The 12,709-nt window shown below is 44.3% G+C and overlaps 1 long non-coding RNA gene across 1 annotated transcript in view; it reads right to left on the reverse strand.

Annotated features, from left to right (window-relative positions):
• Positions 1-307: 307 nt before the first annotated feature.
• The window catches only part of LOC125944894 (uncharacterized), an 86,146-nt gene continuing 73,744 nt past the window's right edge, over positions 308-12,709 (reverse strand). The window contains exon 3 of the long non-coding RNA XR_007466587.1: positions 308-857. This is a non-coding gene — a long non-coding RNA (uncharacterized LOC125944894). The remainder of the gene's footprint in view (positions 858-12,709) is intronic.

The following is a 12,709-nucleotide window of genomic DNA, read 5'->3' on the forward strand; positions in this document are numbered from 1 at the left end:
CTATATCCACGCCTTTGCGGATATCGCTGGCGTACATTTACTGAAATATAATGTGCCGTGGGGCTTAAGGGTCGGTTTAAGCGAAGCTGTGGTAAGCCGGCAAGACGAAGCGGCGCATTTTGACAAGAGACGCGTAGCGGACTCGGGCGAAACACTGCACAGCCGACCACAGCATTTACACATTTGGATGCCGCACAGCCCTCGCGCGGCATCACGTGCGCCACAAAAACAAGAGATGGAGCAAAAGAAGGTTATTCGCTTGAACAAAGGAATTGATGGCGCTATTTATGTTGCATTTGTTGCTTTATTGCGTAATTCTGTAGAGTACAGAGCCGGCCATTGTCAAGTCTCTACGGATAAGGCTGTATCTGTAAGGTGACGCGTTACATGTGTGCGCTGCTGTGTTGAGCTATTCGGCAACACAGCAGCAGTAACAACGACGGTCAGCAAAGAACGGGAATGTTCACTTGAAAACCTGGCGCGTTAGTTTTGGCAGGACATGCGGCCTTACTGTATCCGAATAATGTAGCTTTGAATAAGGCTCGTGCATACTGTTCTGCGGCAGCTTCAGAAACTCATTTACCCGTAAGTGTTGCGGTAATCAATAGTACTTCGATCAAAATGTTTTGCTACAACAGGGCAGCCTCAAACCCCTCTCTGGAGATAAATCTCGGTGTCGCCAACGCACCATCGTGTGACTGGAAAATAACGAATAAATAATTTGTGATGCGCATTAGTGCAGCGGACGTCGGAGGGCACGCCATAAAAGCCAGCTCTCTCAAAGCCGACGCCATCTGACCTAGCAAAATGTAACTGTCGCTGCAAGGTAGACGGGGGGCAAGGAGATAGCCTCAGACCTAGAGAGAAAGAAAAAGAAATTGCGTGCTCCTTTTATTTTCACAAAGTCATCCGTGCAACCCAGTAATTTGAGTAAACACAAAAACTCATCACCTATAGCCAGCCTACCGCAACGGGATTGACGCCGACCGTGGTGGCGCCCAACACGTGAAAACATCAGCGCACGATAGGTTTTAGTACTCCAAGATGATTTTTTTTTCAGTACCCATTTGAAACTCTTGAAATAAACAAAATCAAAAGCAAGGGAAAAATGGAAAAACCTTTTTCCTACGTGCATGCGAGCAGCTGCCGGCCAAGCACGCACCGAATGAAAACTACCCGTAACCAAACGTCTCAGCAAATCTCAATTCTCCGTGATCTCGACGCAAGAGGTCACGTGTTGGGCCACCACTGCTGGCTACAACAAGCGTTCGCTTGCCAAGGCTGGCTGTGCGACGTAATGCTCCCTCCTAAAATTTTCCTTCCTCCATGATTCCCAAGCATACCACAGCACAGCAGCACAAGATTTCCCTTTACGTATGGTGAAACTCTATGACTGGAACCGAAATGGACACATTGAAAAATTTGTTGCACTGTTGCCAGCATTGTAGCATCATCGCCACGGAACTTTAGTTGTGCACCCTTTAGTAACGTTGTCTAAAAAGATGTTCTTCCTTTTAACCATATAAAACTGTGTTTTTAACAATTGTACGAGGGGTAAAACCATAGTAATTATTGTAGGAAACTCTGTGCCTACAACAGAAATAGTGCCCCCTAAGCGCACACGTGAGTTTGGCTAAGTTCCTTCTGTTTGCCAATACGTTTGCACCACTTTACATTCCAGGTTTTTTTCTCTTGTTTATTTATTATCGTTATTATTATTGTTTTAGGATTTCGACATCCCGAGCTATGCTTTTTGCGAGCTAGGTGTCGCGCTATCCAGGCTTGCATTGCTTTTGCATTGCGAAGGCCAGTCCTGGTAGAAAGCGTCGACAGCCAGACGGAGAAGAGCCCAGCTTGGTTTTTTACAAAATACACACACGCGCGCTGCGGCTGCCTCCCAAACTCTCTATCGACACCTGGCTGATTCCGAGCCCTGATCTCTCCCGGCTGCTAAATCAGCTACCATGTCAGACAGGGCTGTGCCAGCGAAAAAGTGGACGCACCGCTGGTAAATACGACGTATACTTCTGCAGTCCAGAATGTCGTAACTTCCGGTCGCGAAGGGAACTCGCAGCATACCTACGCATCACGCATAGTGGTCCAGACATTTCGGAGTTAAACTTCTCCCCTCCGAGCCACAAGACTGGGGGCCCTGGCTGTGCTGGGTGTGTGCAAGCCCCAAGCGTCGTCTTGCTCGCGGCCGCAAGAAGCTGCCATGGGGGAAGCCTTCACCGTCGGGAGGTGACGAAGCTTCAACCAGCGGCGTTTTGGCAACGAGTGCTCAGCCTAACGATGGACCTACTACGGCCTTGGTGAAGGACTCCGACACCATCGACGAGCCTGGCGAGAAGGCTGAGGATGTCGGAATCACCGAGGAGATGGACATTGGAAACTCGTCTGGCGGCCCTTGTGAAATAGTGGAATATTTCAACTTACATATAAGCATCTTTTTGCGAGCAGACAGATTTTGTGTTCGCCGTATGAATGCAAGGCTGCATACTACGCATTTCTAGATTTCGCATCCCTGGAGAATGCTGTTTCCTTGTCTTTTTTTCGTGTTCACAAACTTTTTGCCCTTTTTTATTAATAGCTACTGTGAAGTTTTCAGTATTAGCTTTTATTGAAATGCAATAACTGTCAATCCATGAAAAAATGCTCCCAGAGCGAAGTGTGTGTTACTGCTGGGCACGGCCGTCTACTCTCGTAGGTTGCATACACGGAGTAAGATAAAGCAGGAGTGCCGACTTCACCGACGTGCAACGCGGACGCCGGGTGTCTAGCTCATTGCTTTGCTCTCTCCCTCAGACCCTCTTCACGCTTTCTCCTTCCCTTCTGCTGCCAGCCGATGATTCTCATCCCGTAGCGCCATCTGCGGAGGTGCATGGAAATCATTCAACACCTTGCTTCCATGTGCGCATGCGCCGAGTGGCAGAGGCCGGCGGCGCAAAACGGGCACTGCGGCACGTGTAGAGCGTGTGGTCTGCTAGAAACGCGGGCCCTCAGCTATGGTACCTCACTCGTCTTTATTTGACAGCAATCAAGCAAAAAATATTAAAAGTAAACTATTTAAATATTAAAATTGGTATGAGAGCCAAATAATTTTGAATTTAATGAAAAAAACTTCGTGCAATGTTCCTGACATATTTTTGGTTTATATGCCCTGGCAATGTGTAATGGTTACATTATGCTCTTTCATTAGCATGGAACTCCTTTATTGCTTTTGAAGTCTTAAATCCTTACCTTTTATCAAAGCTGGTAATTCAAGGGAAAAGTTACACATTTTCTTTTGTAGCTGACATAGACGTTATCGATTGGAGAGGCCATTGATGTCATCGGATCCTCAAGAGATGACGGAAAAATAATTTTAAAAGTCATAGAACTGTTTTTAAGGATCCATGTTCGATTTACGTGCTAAAAGTGCTCATACATTTCAGAATGGGGCAAAAAACTGAGTTATGTCCCTTTTGTTATTCTTTTACGGATGTAAGTAGCTGTGTATGATCCCTGAACTAGATTTATGGCCGAGTACCACATTTATTCAGATCTACGCCGGTCCCTTTCTTAAGCCACCACCTGAAGGTCTAAAGCCAGAGAAAAAATGCGCTTTTCTTGAATGCAAACCGGACAAAGAAAAGTTACAACAGACACAAAACGCAAACAGCATTTATTAGGAGGGAACCATCCCAGCCCATGCAGTGTTGTCATTGCTGCTAGCCTTGTCGCTTCCCTTCTTATCATTGTCAGCATATACAATCTTTGGTGCCATCTGGCGCACTTTAGATGCTTCACTCCTTGAAAGCATGCAATCAAGCTCCCTGGCATGTTGTCCCATGCTGTAGTGACCCAGCTCAGCACTTGTGTTAGTGATGCGCATTTAGTGCAGCCTGTTGCTGTTAGCTTACACGCTTCATCACTCAGCCAGATCGCAAATTATTTCCACAGGCAATCTTCAAAACGCTTGTTGATAGACGTCATGTGGCTGAGGCTGTCCTGTCCTGCCACCTGGTATGGTAGCAATGTCCGTTTAAGCTTGGGAGAGCACAGCCTTCATGCTGTCAGTAACATGCCCACAGTACAGATTAAGGACAAGGAGACAGTTCTAAGACGGCGTTGCCCCGTGATCCTAATTCACTAGTGAAACGGGGGCCCCGTCATCCACCCATTCGCATTTGCCTGCGTGGCAGCATTTCTGGGAAAGGCTTCCTAAGCAGGCGGTATCTTCCTCTTATAAATTATGTATGCAGGCAGCTTATGTCGACCAGCTGTGCCACACAGCATCATGGTCGCATGTTGCATTCCGCAAGCGGCCGAGCATATCGTCACTCCTTTGACGCCATTCTCATTGGCTTGCCACACCACAGGCATATCAAAATAAAAAGGGGTCAGTTTACAGCACTCTACTGCAGGCACCTTTAGTTGGCTTTGGTGGCCAAGTAGAAAATGTGACCCTGGTATACAGGGTGTTTCATTTTAGCGGCAACAAATTTTAAAATATTGCCTGTGGCAGCTAGCACAATTCTAATCCTTGATCTAAACTACTCGATGAGGCGGCCATTCCACGAGAAATCAAAACGGATTATTGAATAATTAATATAAGTATGCTAATTAACTCTAAGAAATTAGATTACAGCACATATATCAATGTACAAATTATAGCTGGTGAGTTTGCAAAGCATTTCCACATGGAACGAATTTTCAGGACTGAACCAGTTTTGAGGTATTATAGTTTTCAAAGTGTACGACTAAATGCCTTGGCGTTCCAGTTAACTTTTTGATAAAAAGGCTGTTTTATGCATTGAAGTAACCAGAATTAACCAGAACACCAATGCATTTCGTCGAACACATTGAAAATTAATATCACGAAATTAGCGCAGCCCAGAAAATTTCTTCAATGTGGATAGATGATCTGCATTCTTCAAATACAGATCATCTGCATTTGCTGGTGGTTGTGAAATTAGAGTGCAAAAGTGACAGCAATGTCATAGCGGGCAGAAAGAAACAAACAGCTGTGTGCGAGACTAGACTGATGGCTCCTTTAACTAAGCCGCCATAAAGCGTTCCTGATGCTTGCAGAGATGCCATTTTAGATGCGAAGCAGCTTATGGTCGGGACTATGTCACTCTCTCCCTCCCTCCCTCCGCCGTGCGGCGTCCACACCCGCACTGCGCATCCTCCTCCCCCTCCTCTCCTTGCATCATCTCATCTCCTCTCCGACGCTCCTCTCCGCTTTGTGCAACAAATGGCAACACGTGGCTCCACGCGCGATAACGCGAAGCAGCTTAGGTTAGAGGCGCGACGGTAGGCGCTGCATACTCCGCTGGGGGGCGCCACTGTAGCTCGCGGTATAATGATGCGCGCACTCCGCTCCTCTCATTCTCCTCCCGCAACGCCGCGATGAGTGCCACGGACAGCACCAGCGTCAATGCCAGGGTCAGCGCCGTGGACAGCGCCGTGCCAACGTGAAAATGTACATCGAGAAGGCGATGCTACAGATATGCTGCAATACGAAACGACCTACAAGAACACGCCCTTCATACTTGCCAGAGATTTCAATGTCGAAATCACAAACGACGACTGGCTCATGCAGCACATGGGGTCACGCTACGCTCTACGCTGCATTTCATACAATTACAAGCAGCCCACAACCATCCGAGAAACGTGCATAGACCTCATCTTCAGCAACTTTAGGGTTCATCCACTACAACAGCCCTTAACTTTACATTTCACAGACCATAAGGAGGTCATAATCAAAGCAAAATGCCAACCACAGCTCGACCTCACGTACGTTGAAAATGATAATGCCTAATAAAGACAACTAATACCACGTACGTCTCTCTCTCTCTTTAATGCCTGTCCACTCTAACAACCCCCCCGCTCGAATAAAATTACGCCATCTTCCCGTAGGGGAACCCTGAGTAGTATGCGAAGCAGCCATGGGGTCAACGCAATTTCCCATTTCGTAGTTCCGGTAAGTGAAAAGTTCGGTACTTACCTTGAAAACCAAATGGTAAATATAACAGTAGCTACGTACCTCAACCTAACGGAAACGACGAACTGAAAACTAATGGGAACTTGAGTCGACCCCATGACTGCTTCGCATACTACTCGGGATTCCCCTACTTCCGGGAAGATGGTGTAATTTTTTTTGCTTTCAACCTCCTGTTTCTTCCAAGCCCATAAAAAGATCGCTACCACACAGAAGATTTTTATGTAGGAGTGTGTAAAAGATTTATAAAAACTTTTACTGTATAATTTAGTTCTCATACAGGTCGGCCCTCTGCAAATAAATATGCGAGAATGCCAGAAAACTGCAGAGTTGAGAAAATGCATAGTGTATATCGTCCAGTATAAAACTTGTTAGCTACAAGCTATGTATGTGTTATTATATATTGCAGATGTATGCTGAATCCGGTCAGTGGATTGAAAAGGCGGCTTGGGGGACATTGTTCCGGGCTACGTCTGACTCGATGTTCTGCCGTATGGCGTCCACAATGTATTGGACACCTGACAAGATTAAGAACAGATGCGTGACCGCGACTTTGTCCAACAAGGTGCAATCCATGGGAAAGACTGAGGCCATACCAGCCCTGACACCACAAAAGCTGTCTTCCTTGAAAAGTACATGAATATACTGTTCCAGTGAAATTAATTTTTCAAATGTAGCAGCACTACTTTTAAAGCAACCACTGATGATGCTGCTATGCTTGACAAAACAGTGCGCTTAACCTGTATTGATCTGCCATCCTTAACGATAACGCCTCATAGTAGTGGGCTTTTTACTATTGAATGTAATATTGCTACAGAAAAAGTAGAAACTAATGGTTCATTTCGACTAAATTTCACATAAAGGAGAAATTTAAAAACATGTCTGCTATTAGTCTACATATTCGTACTATTCGTTTCATTCTGAATAAATTAGAATTTTATGCTGCCTCGATGTGCTATGAGCACAAGCGTAGCAGCACTATCTAGTGTACCTGAGAATTCCTTGACAATGGTAAGTGCAGTGAAATTACATCAGAGGAGAATGCGTATGTGTAGGAGCGCTACTTACGCGTAAGCTTATCAGGATACTTTAGTGTATCATTAACTTTTTATCCTTAATGGCTCTTGATGGGTGCAAGCTGCGCACATTAGCTGGTCTGCTCATGTATGGATGGCACATGCAAAAAGCCACAGTAACCGCGAAGCTAGTGCTAAAGCACTGTGTTGCAATCAACTGCTACTGAAATATTTAATGTTGAAGCTACAGAAAGAATTTCAGGCATGCGAGTGAACATGCAAAAGTAACCTGCAATTTGATTATATTGAAAATGCAGCTTTCCTAAAATATTTCGTTGCACCTTGAACATATTGTAGGGAACTTGAACTGAGCATGCTGGAAATAATTGTTTAGATGCTTTCATTGCTTTTATACCCATGATTCCTTTTCTTGTGCAGGCCTCCTACGGATCTTTATGGGCAACGATGTCACACCGGAAGACGAGAAAAAAAGAATTTAAGATGTGCGCAGGCACCTGGCACGGAAACTTTCTGATGCGCAAAGGAGGTAGTGCTACTGGTACTAATAGCTACAGAGCCTGTCCCAACAGTTTGTGCAATGAGTCAGTGAAAACGCCACAGAGGGTGTAGTGGCATGAACTGCTTAAACTTCTGGGACAGATCTTGCATATTGACCTTACCAGCTTAGCACTTTTACCTTCCTTTGTGGTGTTAGTGCTTACTGTATTTACTCAAACATAGGTCCAACATGAGTACTGGTCGACCATTAACAATGAATGGTTGAGAAATTTTAAACATTTTAGTTCGCATTAAGTAGATCGATATCTTTTTAGCAGTAATTAAGGTCTTAGGGGTCTTGGGTGGGCGCCTACGTCCAGGGTTCGACTGGTCTCTAAAAATTAAATTATGGGGTTTTACGTGCCAATACCACCATGTGAATACGAGGCACGCTGGTTTACATTGGACCACCTGGGGTTCTTTAACGTGCACCTAAATCTAAGCACACCGGTGTTTTCGGCATTTCACCCCCATCGAAATGTGGCCGCTGTGGTTGGGATTTCGACTGGTCTCTGTGGCTCACTGGGCTTGATCAAGAAAAGCGCTCTGGCTCTAGATTTTCGCTAGCAAGCCGGACGACCCACTGCCTGTTACTCGGCATTTGCACCGTAAGAGGCAAATTTTGAATTCTGAAATCGTAGTTTACATATCCACATTACGTGGACGAGAATTGGCCACTCCCTACACCAAGGACAGGTATCCCCATAGAGTGCAGGGCACAGAATCAGCTTCGCTATTTCACAGGGGTATATGCCATTGCACTTGGACCCTTTCTGCACTACCACTACCACACAGGGAGTTCCTGTATGCATCTTATAAAGTATTTGGAGGTGTGGATATGTGTTTGTAAGCAGTGCCAGTCCCTGGCCTGTTTCCATGTAAGGTCGAGGTGTAGGCAGCTGTATTTCCGTCTATTTTCTTTTTCGAGGAACTTGTGCAGGTGGATCGGAAGTTCCTCAAAGAGATCCTCGAGCAGTTTGGTCGGCCTACTCATTTCCCTTGAGCCCTGAATGTGCCGGGCACCACATTATCGCGTGGCGTCATTCTAGGGTGGTGCCACAGATTTTGTGTGGAATGGTACCCATTATACATGAACGGCGTGCTGCCTGGCAGTACGTCATGACAATAGAGCTAATTTGTCTGTTGCCACACTACACGCGTCTGTGTAGTATGTGTGGATTTTTTCTTGTTTTGTAAGATCTTTGATCGCACTTTTCTTCTGCTTTGATTGTGTTCCGTGCTCATGTTCTTTGGTTTTCCCTCAACAAGTTTTCCCTCCTGTGTGTCTTAAGTAGCAAAACTGTTTCTTCCCTGCTGTACTGCAGACTCACAAGGTATCCCACCCTTCCTAGTTCTGTTGAATTCAGATGCTCTCGCTGTGCCACGACCACCACCGTGGTATATTGTTCGTATGTGTTGTGAATACCAAGAGCGTCCACTTTCTTGATGCTCGTGTTCTTTGGTAGCCCCAGGACAGCCTCATATGCTGACCTGATGATGGCGTTCACTTTGGTTGTCTCGGCCTTTAGTTTTTGAAAAGGGAGGCAAGTGAATACTTCAAGCCGCATCCTCTTCGTACTGGCCAGAGAAGTTGTCCTTAATGGATGCTGCACAGGCGTCCTCAGCACCCCAAATGATGTCTTTAACGACATCGAGTGTTGAATGTGCAGCATCTTTTAAAGCCAGTCTGAATAATATCAGCTGGCAGGCCCCGGCGCACATTCTTAACACATGTTGAGACTTTGCTGGTTGGTCATCAATGGTAGTCCCCAAACATTCTTTATTAGATTTCTTAATACTAGTTGTTCTTTCAATTTTTTGGTGTGTTTTTACTACAAGTAGACCAGTGAAGCAAGCCCACGTGCTGCTTGAAGAACGCAGGCGTACGTGACGGAGGAACTACATTGCCTCAAAACTTTTGCTAGCTTTCGTCACGAATATAGGTACAAATTCGTTGGACCTATAACGGTAAATACAGTAGTTTTATTTTGCATGTATGATGGCTGGGTGTAAAAAAGTGTGCAATAAAACTTTGAAACCATTAGTCCAAGGTGTATTTTCTATACTAGGAACTACTGGGCAGCATAGTCGAGCATGCTTGATGCGCAGACCACTAGAGATCGTATTTTCAGAAGATCACTTTCGCGAGAATCGGCACTGGACGCCTGTGCACAAGTGTCGGGCAAATGCAAGAAGCTCTCGTGGGTTGAGTCGTGAAATCTCGCGAAATTGAAACTATCGCTGAAAGTGATTGCCAGAGAATACTGCAGCAAATGGCGGCCATTCGTATGTTGTGACAGACTTGCCGGCCAACAGGCTTACAGGCCAAAAGGCAGGCCAACAAACAGACCCGCCGACAAACCTACATGCCGACAGGCCAAAATAACATATAGCCGACAGCCTATCCGATTTCTTGACTGGGAGGGTCAGTCACGGAATGTAAGTTGGGTGCTAGTTTCATGGCTGCACTCAGCTGATTGTTTGAATTAGGCGTGCACCTTGATACTGCCATAATAATATAGCCACTCATATTACTAACAAGTGGCATCAATAAAGAAGAATGCACATTACATGTTCACTCGCACACACAATTCTTCAGCCCAGAAAGGCCCCCCGGGAATTGGCAGATGCACCTTTGCGTGCTCCACGATTTTTTTCTGCAGCCACATCTTATGGTAGGTCATTCAGTCTTGTAGATCACAATATTACTGCAAAAAAATCCTCTTTTTTTGTATACAATGGAGCAACTACCGCAGACAGTTCAAGGTGAAAATGCTTGCAGATGTAGTTACAGTAAAGATGCATTCTTGAATTTTGTTCTTTTTTAATTCAAATTTTTAAGTTATGAACATTACAGGACTCGTGGTTCACCCTAGTCAGCCGTGGCTGTGTTTCGAGGCCCGGATGGGTTCGTTTCAAAAGAAGATCGGATCCACCTTCCGAAAATCAAACGCCCTTACCCCAGAAAAGATGGGAAAATTATAGCTTTAGAAAACTTTTGTCACATTCTTGCCGTACATTAAGTACCGCAATGGAGAGCTGCAGCTAGTGAAAGGGCATAGATATTACACTTAGGTGCAGCTCCTAATGTATATCTGTGGCATTGACAAATGTTTGTTTTGTTTGTAGCTTAAAGGACACCATTACTGTTACTGTGAAAAAAGATAAGTTTTCTTTGTGCAGCTGTGCCTTACTTAGATTTTTATTTTGCATGATTGTTGCCAGCGCTTGCCAAGCTGTAAATCCTATATCGCTTCTTTCGTACGTTTGTTGTCTCGCACTTGCAGCTGAGGTTGTACATCAGTAAACAGCAATTACCAAGTCTAGTAAGCTTATAAACAGCTGTTCTTAAAGGCAAACTTTAAAACTCCAAAGTTAGTCGGAAAAAAATGCACAAGTGAAGCGCAAACTGTCAACTGAGTTTGATGAACAAGAAGGAAGAATTTCTACCCATAGCCGCTATCATGAGATGCAGGTTACATGCGCAAAAAAGATCATCAGAATGAATCGGAACTGACAAAGCGACCCACTGGAATCATATGGAGGCGATATTATGTTAGAAATTGTTTGATGATGAGATAGTGACACAGATGGCACAGACGACTCGCTCATGCAGTCTTCAGCACCAGCAGCAGCCATGCAATATGCTTCCCATATCTCTCTGGTCACTTTGCACTTGCTTTGGAGCAGGATTTCTGCACTGTCAAAAGATGGTGTGCAATCGCATCTTGTGCAGTGCGCAGCCAAGTTGCCTGGTGCACTTACTAGGCTAAGAGCATATCTAGACTCCCATTCTAGATAAAGATATCATGTTTTACAAATTTGTACTAAGCCAGAACGGTCCAAATACAAAAAGATGCTTCGAAATTTGTGACATCACACTAATGTACTGGTGTGGGGTTAAGCATGAAATTCAAAAATTGAAATGGCTGGTATTTTCGCTTCTAATATTCAACCTATGAGTGCAAGATTTGCCAAATTTTAGTTTTTAAGAACGCTTTATCAGTGCAAACTAATTTATGTGTTACTCTTTAGTAGCTTTTTAATCTGCAGCTCAAGAGCCACAAGTACTGTGAGAACACAAGAAGCACTTTTTGTTTTGTAATAGAATTTCTTTTTGCAAGTGGCTTGTACTGCATGGTTTTCATACCTGCTGAACTTGCTTAGCAAGGGATTTTGCTTATGCCTGTGCAACGAATTCTCTGCATGGTGCAGGTGAGAATATATATTCAGACAAACTTGTCTGAATATATATGATGTAACAGGGGTTTGATGAATCAAAGAGTGGAGAAATTATTAAGAGATTTTTGCCATTGAAGAGTGTCACATACTAAGTGGCACATATGCTTTGTAGTGGTGGATAATTGAGGGGCTGCGGCAGTTTTGGCTTTGAATATTCATTGCTCTCTGGTGCTTCTGGTGCTGTTCGATTGGTTCTAAAGCAAATTATAGCTTATCCAACGCAAAGAAATTATGTATTCACTGCAACACCTGCTCTTTATTTTGCAATGTATAGTGATCCGAGTAACCAAAGCCAAGTTCTGAGCAAGCTGTTATTTAAAATTTGTGACATGCTGACAGATTCTAAATTGTGGTTCATGGCAAAATTATTTTACATAGTGCCTGTAGCCAAGAAAGGCAGTTTGTATTTCATGCCACTGGTTTTTATACATGCTACATTTTCAGGATGACCAGATTGACATGGTGGACCAACTGAAGACCACTGTGGAGCGATTAGAAAGTGAGCTCCGCAAGACCAAAGCGCAGCTTTAACAAACTCAGGACTGCCCTGGTAAGTTCAAACTTTTTATGAAATGTTCGGGCAATATTGCTGTAAAGGTGCTGGAGTGTTCTCTGAAATTTTTGTAAGTGTCCACCATCAAGAGCATAACAAAAATAACTATGGGATGACTGCTCCTGTAGTGTTATTTTTGGAACTCTACCTGATCTTTCCAGAACATCGCCACTATTGTCTGTAATCCATTTGAAGAGCTAGACTTGTAATATTTCCAACAGGCAATTTTTGAAAATAATGGATGTTGTAAAAAGATGTTCGGCATTTAGCCAAGTAAAGATGAATGAAATTGTAACATGATGCTGCTTGCTAGAAATGAACAGGTTATTTTTCGACACTCACAATCAAAGCGTA

The sequence above is a fragment of the Dermacentor silvarum genome, chromosome 4 (genome assembly GCF_013339745.2).
Source record: "Dermacentor silvarum isolate Dsil-2018 chromosome 4, BIME_Dsil_1.4, whole genome shotgun sequence".
NCBI lineage: Eukaryota > Metazoa > Arthropoda > Arachnida > Ixodida > Ixodidae > Dermacentor > Dermacentor silvarum.